Here is a 12,509-nt window from a genome sequence, read left to right as displayed (position 1 = left end):
ATTCTTCATTGATCATTGATCCTTGTTCATTCTTCATCGTTGATTCGTCATTGACCATTGATCCTTGTTCATTCTTCATCGTTCATTCTTCATTGATCATTGATCCTTGTTTATTCTTCATCGTTCATTCGTCATTGATCATTGATCCTTGTTCATTCTTCATCGTTCATTCGTCATTGATCATTGATCCTTGTTCATTCTTCATCGTTCATTCTTCATTGATCATTGATCCTTGTTCATTTTTAATCGTTCATTCTTCATTCTTCATTGATCATTGATCCTTGTTCATTCTTCATCGTTCATTCGTCATTGACCATTAATCCTTGTTCATTCTTCATCGTTCATTCTTCATTGATCATTGATCCTTGTTCATTCTTCATCGTTCATTCGTCATTGACCATTGATCCTTGTTCATTCTTCATCGTTTCTTCTTCATTGATCATTGATCCTTGTTCATTCATCATCGTTCATTCGTCATTGACCATTAATCCTTGTTCATTCTTCATCGTTCAATCGTCATTGATCATTGGTCCTTGTTCATTCTTCATCGTTCATTCTTCATTCTTCATTGATCATTGATCCTTGTTCATTCTTCATCGTTCATTCTTCATTGATGATTGATCCTTGTTCATTCTTCATCGTTCATTCGTCATTGATCATTGGTCCTTGTTCATTCTTCATCGTTCATTCGTCATTGATTATTGATCCTTGTTCATTCTTCATCGTTCATTCTTCATTGATCATTGATCCTTGTTCATTCTTCATTGTTCATTCTTCATTCTTCATTGATCATTGATCCTTGTTCATTCTTCATCGTTCATTCGTCATTGACCATTAATCCTTGTTCATTCTTCATCGTTCATTCTTCATTGATCATTGATCCTTGTTCATTCTTCTTCGTTCATTCGTCATTGACCATTGATCCTTGTTCATTCTTCATCGTTCATTCGTCATTGATCATTGATCCTTGTTCATTCTTCATCGTTCATTCTTCATTGATCATTGATCCTTGTTCATTCTTCATCGTTCATTCTTCATTGATCATTGATCCTTGTTCATTCTTCATCGTTCATTCTTCATTGATCATTGATCCTTGTTCATTCTTCATCGTTCATTCGTCATTGATCATTGATCCTTGTTCATTCTTCATCGTTCATTCTTCATTGATCATTGATCCTTGTTCATTCTTCATTGTTCATTCTTCATTCTTCATTGATCATTGATCCTTGTTCATTCTTCATCGTTCATTCGTCATTGACCATTAATCCTTGTTCATTCTTCAGCGTTCATTCTTCATTGATCATTGATCCTTGTTCATTCTTCATCGTTCATTTTTCATTGATCATTGATCCTTGTACATACTTCATCGCTCATTCTTCATTGATCATTGATCCTTGTTCATTCTTCATCGTTCATTCTTCATTGATCATTGATCCTTGTTCATTCCTCATCGTTCATTCGTCATTGACCATTAATCCTTGTTCATTCTTCATCGTTCAATCGTCATTGATCATTGATCCTTGTTCATTCTTCATCGTTCATTCTTCATTGATCATTGATCCTTGTTCATTCTCATCGTTCATTCTTCATTGATGATTGATCCTTGTTCATTCTTCATCGTTCATTCGTCATTGATCAGTGATCCTTGTTCATTCTTCATCGTTCATTCGTCATTGATCATTGATCCTTGTTCATTCTTCCTCGTTCATTCTTCATTGATCATTGATCCTTGTTCATTCTTCATTGTTCATTCTTCATTCTTCATTGATCATTGATCCTTGTTCATTCTTCATCGTTCATTTGTCATTGACCATTAATCCTTGTTCATTCTTCATCGTTCATTCTTCATTGATCATTGATCCTTGTTTATTCTTCATCGTTCATTCGTCATTGATCATTGATCCTTGTTCATTCTTCATCGTTCATTCGTCATTGATCATTGATCCTTGTTCATTCTTCATCGTTCATTCTTCATTGATCATTGATCCTTGTTCATTTTTAATCGTTCATTCTTCATTCTTCATTGATCATTGATCCTTGTTCATTCTTCATCGTTCATTCGTCATTGACCATTAATCCTTGTTCATTCTTCATCGTTCATTCTTCATTGATCATTGATCCTTGTTCATTCTTCATCGTTCATTCGTCATTGACCATTGATCCTTGTTCATTCTTCATCGTTTCTTCTTCATTGATCATTGATCCTTGTTCATTCATCATCGTTCATTCGTCATTGACCATTAATCCTTGTTCATTCTTCATCGTTCAATCGTCATTGATCATTGATCCTTGTTCATTCTTCATTGTTCATTCTTCATTCTTCATTGATCATTGATCCTTGTTCATTCTTCATCGTTCATTCGTCATTGACCATTAATCCTTGTTCATTCTTCATCGTTCATTCTTCATTGATCATTGATCCTTGTTCATTCTTCTTCGTTCATTCGTCATTGACCATTGATCCTTGTTCATTCTTCATCGTTCATTCGTCATTGATCATTGATCCTTGTTCATTCTTCATCGTTCATTCTTCATTGATCATTGATCCTTGTTCATTCTTCACCGTTCATTCTTCATTGATCATTGATCCTTGTTCATTCTTCATCGTTCATTCTTCATTGATCATTGATCCTTGTTCATTCTTCATCGTTCATTCGTCATTGATCATTGATCCTTGTTCATTCTTCATCGTTCATTCTTCATTGATCATTGATCCTTGTTCATTCTTCATTGTTCATTCTTCATTCTTCATTGATCATTGATCCTTGTTCATTCTTCATCGTTCATTCGTCATTGACCATTAATCCTTGTTCATTCTTCAGCGTTCATTCTTCATTGATCATTGATCCTTGTTCATTCTTCATCGTTCATTTTTCATTGATCATTGATCCTTGTACATACTTCATCGCTCATTCTTCATTGATCATTGATCCTTGTTCATTCTTCATCGTTCATTCTTCATTGATCATTGATCCTTGTTCATTCCTCATCGTTCATTCGTCATTGACCATTAATCCTTGTTCATTCTTCATCGTTCAATCGTCATTGATCATTGATCCTTGTTCATTCTTCATCGTTCATTCTTCATTGATCATTGATCCTTGTTCATTCTCATCGTTCATTCTTCATTGATGATTGATCCTTGTTCATTCTTCATCGTTCATTCGTCATTGATCAGTGATCCTTGTTCATTCTTCATCGTTCATTCGTCATTGATCATTGATCCTTGTTCATTCTTCCTCGTTCATTCTTCATTGATCATTGATCCTTGTTCATTCTTCATTGTTCATTCTTCATTCTTCATTGATCATTGATCCTTGTTCATTCTTCATCGTTCATTTGTCATTGACCATTAATCCTTGTTCATTCTTCATCGTTCATTCTTCATTGATCATTGATCCTTGTTTATTCTTCATCGTTCATTCGTCATTGATCATTGATCCTTGTTCATTCTTCATCGTTCATTCGTCATTGATCATTGATCCTTGTTCATTCTTCATCGTTCATTCTTCATTGATCATTGATCCTTGTTCATTTTTAATCGTTCATTCTTCATTCTTCATTGATCATTGATCCTTGTTCATTCTTCATCGTTCATTCGTCATTGACCATTAATCCTTGTTCATTCTTCATCGTTCATTCTTCATTGATCATTGATCCTTGTTCATTCTTCATCGTTCATTCGTCATTGACCATTGATCCTTGTTCATTCTTCATCGTTTCTTCTTCATTGATCATTGATCCTTGTTCATTCATCATCGTTCATTCGTCATTGACCATTAATCCTTGTTCATTCTTCATCGTTCAATCGTCATTGATCATTGGTCCTTGTTCATTCTTCATTGTGCATTCGTCATTGATCATTGATCCTTGTTCATTCTTCATCGTTCATTCGTCATTGATCATTGATCCTTGTTCATTCTTCATCGTTCATTCTTCATTGATCATTGATCCTTGTTCATTCTTCATCATTCATTCTTCATTGATCATTGATCCTTGTTCATTCTTCATCGTTCATTCTTCATTGATCATTGATCCTTGTTCATTCTTCATCGTTCATTCTTCATTGATCATTGATCCTTGTTCATTCTTCATCGTTCATTCGTCATTGATCATTGATCCTTGTTCATTCTTCATATTTCATTCTTCATTGATCAATTATCCTTGTTCATTCTTCATCGTTCATTCATCATTGATCATTGATCCTTGTTCATTCTTCATCGTTTATTCGTCATTGATCATTAATCCTTGTTCATTCTTCATCGTTACTTCGTCATTGACTATTATTCCTTGTTCATTCTTCATTGTTCATTCTTCATTGATCATTGATCCTTGTTCATTCTTCATCGTTAATTCGTCATTGATCATTGATCCTTGTTCATTCTTCATCGTTCATTCGTCATTGATCATTGATCCTTGTTCATTCTTCATCGTTCATTCGTCATTGATCATTGATCCTTGTTCATTCTTCATCGTTCATTCTTCATTGATCATTGATTCTTGTTCATTCCACATCGTTCATTCTTTATTCTTCATTGACCATTGATCCTTGTTCATTCTTCATCGTTTCTTCTTCATTGAGCGTTGATCCTTGTTCATTCTTCATCGTTCATTCTTCATTGATGATTGATCCTTGTTCATTCTTCATCGTTCATTCTTCATTGATCATTGATCCTTGTTCATTCTTCATCGTTCATTCGTCATTGATCATTGATCCTTGTTCATTCTTCATCGTTCATTCTTCATTGATCATTGATCCTTGTTCATTCTTCATCGTTCATTCTTCATTCATCATTGATCCTTGTTCATTCTTCATCGTTCATTCGTCATTGATCATTGATCCTTGTTCATTCTTCATCGTTCATTCTTCATTGATCATTGATCCTTGTTCATTCTTCATCGTTCATTCTTCATTGATCATTGATCCTTGTTCATTCTTCATCGTTCATTCTTCATTGATCATTGATCCTTGTTCATTCTTCATCGTTCATTCGTCATTGATCATTGATCCTTGTTCATTCTTCATCGTTCATTCTTCATTGATCATTGATCCTTGTTCATTCTTCATCGTTCATTCTTCATTGATCATTGATCCTTGTTCATTCTTCATCGTTCATTCTTCATTGAACATTGATCCTTGTTCATTCTTCATCGTTCATTCTTCATTGATCATTGATCCTTGTACATTCTTCATCGCTCATTCTTCATTGATAATTGATCCTTGTTCATTCTTCATCGTTCATTCTTCATTGATCATTGATCCTTGTTCATTCTTCATCGTTCATTCTTCATTGATCATTGATCCTTGTTCATTCTTCATCGTTCATTCTTCATTAATCATTGATCCTTGTTCATTCTTCATCGTTCATTCGTCATTGATCATTGATCCTTGTTCATTCTTCATCGTTCATTCGTCATTGATCATTAATCCTTGTTCATTCTTCATCGTTCATTCGTCATTGACTATTAATCCTTGTTCATTCTTCATCGTTTATTCTTCATTGATCATTGATCCTTGTTCATTCTTCATCGTTCATTCTTCATTGATAATTGATCCTTGTTCATTCTTCATCGTTCATTCGTCATTGATCATTGATCCTTGTTCATTCTTCATCGTTCATTCGTCATTGATCATTGATCCTTGTTCATTCTTCATCGTTCATTCTTCATTGATCATTGATCCTTGTTCATTCATCATCGTTCATTCTTCATTCTTCATTGATCATTGATCCTTGTTCATTCTTCATCGTTCATTCGTCCTTGACCAATAATCCTTGTTCATTCTTCATCGTTCATTCTTCATTGATCATTTATCCTTGTTCATTCTTCATCGTTCATTCTTCATTGATCATTGATCCTTGTTCATTCTTCATCGTTCATTCGTCATTGATTATTAATCCTTGTTCATTCTTTATCGTTCATTCGTCATTGACGATTAATCCTTGTTCATTCTTCATCGTTCATCCTTCATTGATCATTGATCCTTGTTCATTCTTCATCATTCATTCTTCATTGATCATTCATCCTTGTTCATTCTTCATCGTTCATTCTTCATTGATCATTGATCCTTGTTCATTCTTCATCGTTCATTCTTCATTGATCATTGATCCTTGTTCATTCTTCATCGTTCATTCGTCATTGATCATTGATCCTTGTTCATTCTTCATATTTCATTCTTCTTTGATCAATTATCCTTGTTCATTCTTCATCGTTCATTCTTCATTGATCATTGATCCTTGTTCATTCTTCATCGTTCATTCGTCATTGATCATTGATCCTTGTTCATTCTTCATATTTCATTCTTCATTGATCAATTATCCTTGTTCATTCTTCATCGTTCATTCGTCATTGACTATTAATCCTTGTTCATTCTTCATCGTTCATTCTTCATTGATCATTGATCCTTGTTCATTCGTCATCGTTCATTCTTCATTCTTCATTGATCATTGATCCTTGTTCATTCTTCATCGTTCATTCTTCATTGATCATTGATCCTTGTTCATTCGTCATCGTTCATTCTTCATTCTTCATTGATCATTGATCCTTGTTCATTCTTCATCGTTCATTTGTCATTGACCAATAATCCTTGTTCATTCTTCATCGTTCATTCTTCATTGATCATTGATCCTTGTTCATTCTTCATCGTTCATTCTTCATTGATCATTGATCCTTGTTCATTCTTCATCGTTCATTCGTCATTGACCATTGATCCTTGTTCATTCTTCATCGTTTCTTCTTCATTGATCATTGATCCTTGTTCATTCTTCATCGTTCATTCTTCATTGATCATTGATCCTTGTTCATTCTTCATCATTCATTCTTCATTGATCATTGATCCTTGTTCATTCTTCATCGTTCATTCTTCATTGATCATTGATCCTTGTTCATTCTTCATCGTTCATTCTTCATTGATCATTGATCCTTGTTCATTCTTCATCGTTCATTCGTCATTGATCATTGATCCTTGTTCATTCTTCATATTTCATTCTTCATTGATCAATTATCCTTGTTCATTCTTCATCGTTCATTCTTCATTGATCATTGATCCTTGTTCATTCTTCATCGTTCATTCGTCATTGACTATTAATCCTTGTTCATTCTTCATCGTTCATTCTTCATTGATCATTGATCCTTGTTCATTCTTCATCGTTCATTCTTCATTGATCATTGATCCTTGTTCATTCTTCATCGTTCATTCGTCATTGATCATTGATCCTTGTTCATTCTTCATCGTTCATTCGTCATTGATCATTGATCCTTGTTCATTCTTCATCGTTCATTCTTCATTGATCATTGATCCATGTTCATTCTTCATCGTTCATTCTTCATTCTTCATTGATCATTGATCCTTGTTCATTCTTCATCGTTCATTCGTCATTGACCATTAATCCTTGTTCATTCTTCATCGTTCATTCTTCATTGATCATTGATCCTTGTTCATTCTTCATCGTTCATTCTTCATTGATCATTGATCCTTGTTCATTCTTCATCGTTCATTCGTCATTGACCATTGATCCTTGTTCATTCTTCATCGTTTCTTCTTCATTGATCATTGATCCTTGTTCATTCTTCATCGTTCATTCTTCATTGATCATTGATCCTTGTTCATTCTTCATCGTTCATTCGTTATTGACCATTAATCCTTGTTCATTCTTCATTGTGCATTCGTCATTGATCATTGATCCTTGTTCATTCTTCATCGTTCATTCGTCATTGATCATTGATCCTTGTTCATTCTTCATCGTTCATTCTTCATTGATCATTGATCCTTGTTCATTCTTCATCATTCATTCTTCATTGATCATTGATCCTTGTTCATTCTTCATCGTTCATTCTTCATTGATCATTGATCCTTGTTCATTCTTCATCGTTCATTCTTCATTGATCATTGATCCTTGTTCATTCTTCATCGTTCATTCGTCATTGATCATTGATCCTTGTTCATTCTTCATATTTCATTCTTCATTGATCAATTATCCTTGTTCATTCTTCATCGTTCATTCTTCATTGATCATTGATCCTTGTTCATTCTTCATCGTTCATTCTTCATTGATCATTGATCCTTGTTCATTCTTCATCGTTCATTCGTCATTGATCATTGATCCTTGTTCATTCTTCATCGTTCATTCGTCATTGATCATTGATCCTTGTTCATTCTTCATCGTTCATTCTTCATTGATCATTGATCCATGTTCATTCTTCATCGTTCATTCTTCATTCTTCATTGATCATTGATCCTTGTTCATTCTTCATCGTTCATTCGTCATTGACCATTAATCCTTGTTCATTCTTCATCGTTCATTCTTCATTGATCATTGATCCTTGTTCATTCTTCATCGTTCATTCTTCATTGATCATTGATCCTTGTTCATTCTTCATCGTTCATTCGTCATTGACCATTGATCCTTGTTCATTCTTCATCGTTTCTTCTTCATTGATCATTGATCCTTGTTCATTCTTCATCGTTCATTCTTCATTGATCATTGATCCTTGTTCATTCTTCAACGTTCATTCGTTATTGACCATTAATCCTTGTTCATTCTTCATTGTGCATTCGTCATTGATCATTGATCCTTGTTCATTCTTCATCGTTCATTCTTCATTGATCATTGATCCTTGTTCATTCTTCATCGTTCATTCTTCATTGATCATTGATCCTTGTTCATTCTTCATCGTTCATTCGTCATTGATCATTGATTCTTGTTCATTCTTCATCGTTCATTCGTCATTGATCATTAATCCTTGTTCATTCTTCATCGTTCATTCGTCATTGACTATTAATCCTTGTTCATTCTTCATCGTTCATTCTTCATTGATCATTGATCCTTGTTCATTCTTCATCGTTCATTCGTTATTGACCATTAATCCTTGTTCATTCTTCATCGTGCATTCGTCATTGATCATTGATCCTTGTTCATTCTTCATCGTTCATTCGTCATTGATCATTGATCCTTGTTCATTCTTCATCGTTCATCCTTCATTGATCATTGATCCTTGTTCATTCTTCATCATTCATTCTTCATTGATCATTGATCCTTGTTCATTCTTCATCGTTCATTCTTCATTGATCATTGATCCTTGTTCATTCTTCATCGTTCATTCTTCATTGATCATTGATCCTTGTTCATTCTTCATCGTTCATTCGTCATTGATCATTGATCCTTGTTCATTCTTCATATTTCATTCTTCATTGATCAATTATCCTTGTTCATTCTACATCGTTCATTCTTCATTGATGATTGATCCTTGTTCATTCTTCATCGTTCATTCGTCATTGATTATTAATCCTTGTTCATTCTTCATCGTTCATTCGTCATTGACTATTAATCCTTGTTCATTCTTCATCGTTCATTCTTCATTGATCATTGATCCTTGTTCATTCTTCATCGTTCATTCGTCATTGATCATTGACCCTTGTTCATTCTTCATATTTCATTCTTCATTGATCAATTATCCTTGTTCATTCTTCATCGTTCATTCTTCATTGATCATTGATCCTTGTTCATTCTTCATCGTTCATTCGTCATTGACTATTAATCCTTGTTCATTCTTCATCGTTCATTCTTCATTGATCATTGATCCTTGTTCATTCTTCATCGTTCATTCGTCATTGATCATTGATCCTTGTTCATTCTTCATCGTTCATTCTTCATTGATCATTGATCCTTGTTCATTCTTCATCGTTCATTCTTCATTGATCATTGATCCTTGTTCATTCTTCATCGTTCATTCTTCATTGAACATTGATCCTTGTTCATTCTTCATCGTTCATTCTTCATTGATCATTGATCCTTGTACATTCTTCATCGCTCATTCTTCATTGATAATTGATCCTTGTTCATTCTTCATCGTTCATTCTTCATTGATCATTGATCCTTGTTCATTCTTCATCGTTCATTCTTCATTGATCATTGATCCTTGTTCATTCTTCATCGTTCATTCTTCATTAATCATTGATCCTTGTTCATTCTTCATCGTTCATTCGTCATTGATCATTGATCCTTGTTCATTCTTCATCGTTCATTCGTCATTGATCATTAATCCTTGTTCATTCTTCATCGTTCATTCGTCATTGACTATTAATCCTTGTTCATTCTTCATCGTTTATTCTTCATTGATCATTGATCCTTGTTCATTCTTCATCGTTCATTCTTCATTAATAATTGATCCTTGTTCATTCTTCATCGTTCATTCGTCATTGATCATTGATCCTTGTTCATTCTTCATCGTTCATTCGTCATTGATCATTGATCCTTGTTCATTCTTCATCGTTCATTCTTCATTGATCATTGATCCTTGTTCATTCATCATCGTTCATTCTTCATTCTTCATTGATCATTGATCCTTGTTCATTCTTCATCGTTCATTCGTCCTTGACCAATAATCCTTGTTCATTCTTCATCGTTCATTCTTCATTGATCATTTATCCTTGTTCATTCTTCATCGTTCATTCTTCATTGATCATTGATCCTTGTTCATTCTTCATCGTTCATTCGTCATTGATTATTAATCCTTGTTCATTCTTTATCGTTCATTCGTCATTGACGATTAATCCTTGTTCATTCTTCATCGTTCATCCTTCATTGATCATTGATCCTTGTTCATTCTTCATCATTCATTCTTCATTGATCATTCATCCTTGTTCATTCTTCATCGTTCATTCTTCATTGATCATTGATCCTTGTTCATTCTTCATCGTTCATTCTTCATTGATCATTGATCCTTGTTCATTCTTCATCGTTCATTCGTCATTGATCATTGATCCTTGTTCATTCTTCATATTTCATTCTTCTTTGATCAATTATCCTTGTTCATTCTTCATCGTTCATTCTTCATTGATCATTGATCCTTGTTCATTCTTCATCGTTCATTCGTCATTGATCATTGATCCTTGTTCATTCTTCATATTTCATTCTTCATTGATCAATTATCCTTGTTCATTCTTCATCGTTCATTCGTCATTGACTATTAATCCTTGTTCATTCTTCATCGTTCATTCTTCATTGATCATTGATCCTTGTTCATTCGTCATCGTTCATTCTTCATTCTTCATTGATCATTGATCCTTGTTCATTCTTCATCGTTCATTCTTCATTGATCATTGATCCTTGTTCATTCGTCATCGTTCATTCTTCATTCTTCATTGATCATTGATCCTTGTTCATTCTTCATCGTTCATTTGTCATTGACCAATAATCCTTGTTCATTCTTCATCGTTCATTCTTCATTGATCATTGATCCTTGTTCATTCTTCATCGTTCATTCTTCATTGATCATTGATCCTTGTTCATTCTTCATCGTTCATTCGTCATTGACCATTGATCCTTGTTCATTCTTCATCGTTTCTTCTTCATTGATCATTGATCCTTGTTCATTCTTCATCGTTTATTCTTCATTGATCATTGATCCTTGTTCATTCTTCATCATTCATTCTTCATTGATCATTGATCCTTGTTCATTCTTCATCGTTCATTCTTCATTGATCATTGATCCTTGTTCATTCTTCATCGTTCATTCTTCATTGATCATTGATCCTTGTTCATTCTTCATCGTTCATTCGTCATTGATCATTGATCCTTGTTCATTCTTCATATTTCATTCTTCATTGATCAATTATCCTTGTTCATTCTTCATCGTTCATTCTTCATTGATCATTGATCCTTGTTCATTCTTCATCGTTCATTCGTCATTGACTATTAATCCTTGTTCATTCTTCATCGTTCATTCTTCATTGATCATTGATCCTTGTTCATTCTTCATCGTTCATTCTTCATTGATCATTGATCCTTGTTCATTCTTCATCGTTCATTCGTCATTGATCATTGATCCTTGTTCATTCTTCATCGTTCATTCGTCATTGATCATTGATCCTTGTTCATTCTTCATCGTTCATTCTTCATTGATCATTGATCCTTGTTCATTCGTCATCGTTCATTCTTCATTCTTCATTGATCATTGATCCTTGTTCATTCTTCATCGTTCATTTGTCATTGACCAATAATCCTTGTTCATTCTTCATCGTTCATTCTTCATTGATCATTGATCCTTGTTCATTCTTCATCGTTCATTCTTCATTGATCATTGATCCTTGTTCATTCTTCATCGTTCATTCGTCATTGACCATTGATCCTTGTTCATTCTTCATCGTTTCTTCTTCATTGATCATTGATCCTTGTTCATTCTTCATCGTTCATTCTTCATTGATCATTGATCCTTGTTCATTCTTCATCGTTCATTCGTTATTGACCATTAATCCTTGTTCATTCTTCATTGTGCATTCGTCATTGATCATTGATCCTTGTTCATTCTTCATCGTTCATTCGTCATTGATCATTGATCCTTGTTCATTCTTCATCGTTCATTCTTCATTGATCATTGATCCTTGTTCATTCTTCATCATTCATTCTTCATTGATCATTGATCCTTGTTCATTCTTCATCGTTCATTCTTCATTGATCATTGATCCTTGTTCATTCTTCATCGTTCATTCTTCATTGATCATTGATCCT

This window comes from Amaranthus tricolor, chromosome 3, assembly GCF_026212465.1.
Source record: "Amaranthus tricolor cultivar Red isolate AtriRed21 chromosome 3, ASM2621246v1, whole genome shotgun sequence".
Lineage (NCBI taxonomy): Eukaryota > Viridiplantae > Streptophyta > Magnoliopsida > Caryophyllales > Amaranthaceae > Amaranthus > Amaranthus tricolor.
The sequence above is the reverse complement of the archived record's forward strand: the minus strand, read 5'-3'. Positions refer to the sequence as shown.